The 1,060-nt window shown below is 38.7% G+C and overlaps 1 non-coding gene across 1 annotated transcript; it reads right to left on the bottom strand.

The window, feature by feature from the left end:
• Nucleotides 1–619: 619 nt before the first annotated feature.
• Nucleotides 620–726, bottom strand: LOC121213257 (small nucleolar RNA R71). The gene has a single exon (XR_005908640.1). It is a non-coding gene; the product is annotated as a small nucleolar RNA R71 (small nucleolar RNA).
• Between the last annotated feature and the right edge of the window lie 334 nt (nt 727–1,060).

The raw sequence follows: 1,060 nt of genomic DNA, 5'->3' as shown, positions 1-1,060 counted from the left end.
AATTTTTCTTTTATTCTCTTCTGGCAGGTTTCTTTAGTTTATAATTAGAAGGAATCCGTCAGGACCATTATTATTCGATAATGTAATTGAAAGTACAGCTCGTAGAAATCATAAGGAAATAAGGCGGAGCTTACAGTATATAGAGGAAGAGCACGAGGATGATACAAATACTACCGAGGAGATGGATGAAAATCGAAATAATCCATTACCTCTTGTGGTTGCCGCAGTTCTTGTAAATCAGAATTCTGCTCCTCGTACTATGTACGATAATGCTAAGCCCAATCTCACTGGGGCTAAATCAAGTATTGTTCGACCTACCATTGCTGCAAACAATTTTGAACTGAAGTCAAATACAATTCAGATGATCCATTAGTTTATTTAGTTTGATGGTTTGCAAGATGAGGATCCAAATACTTATTTGGCTAACTTTTTAGAATATTGTGAAACTTTCAAGATCAATGGTGTTTCTGACGACGCCATTCACCTAAGGCTATTTCCCTTCTCATTAAGAAATAAGGCTAAGCAGTGGTTGAACTCCCTACCACGAGGTTCAATCACTACTTGGGAACAGATGACTGGGAAATTTCTACTAAAGTACTTTCCACTGGCTAAGACAGCCAAATTGAGGAACGATATCTCTTCTTTTGTGTAGATGGATTTAGAGACTTTATATGACGCATAGGAGAGGTATAAAGACTTACTAAGAAGGTGCCCTCACCATGGGTTACTTTTATAGCTACAGGTTCAAACTTTTCACAACGGTTTGAACCCCTCAACTAGGAAAATGGTTGATGCAGCTGCCGGTGGAACCATAAATAACAGAACACCTGAGGAGGCTTATGAATTTATAGAAGAGATATCACTGAATAACTATCAGTGGTAAGTCATGAGAATAAAGCCAACGAAATCAGCCGGTGTTTTCAACTTAGATGCAGTCACCATGCTATCAAACCAGGTAGAACTCTTAAATAAAAAGGTTGACGATCTATATGGTTCTACGCAGGTACATCCGGTGATGTAGTGCGACACGAGTGGAGGTGGAATGGACAATTCAGAATAT

This window comes from Gossypium hirsutum, chromosome A13 (genome assembly GCF_007990345.1).
Source record: "Gossypium hirsutum isolate 1008001.06 chromosome A13, Gossypium_hirsutum_v2.1, whole genome shotgun sequence".
Taxonomy (NCBI): domain Eukaryota; kingdom Viridiplantae; phylum Streptophyta; class Magnoliopsida; order Malvales; family Malvaceae; genus Gossypium; species Gossypium hirsutum.
This window is presented reverse-complemented; position numbering and strand designations above follow the sequence as displayed.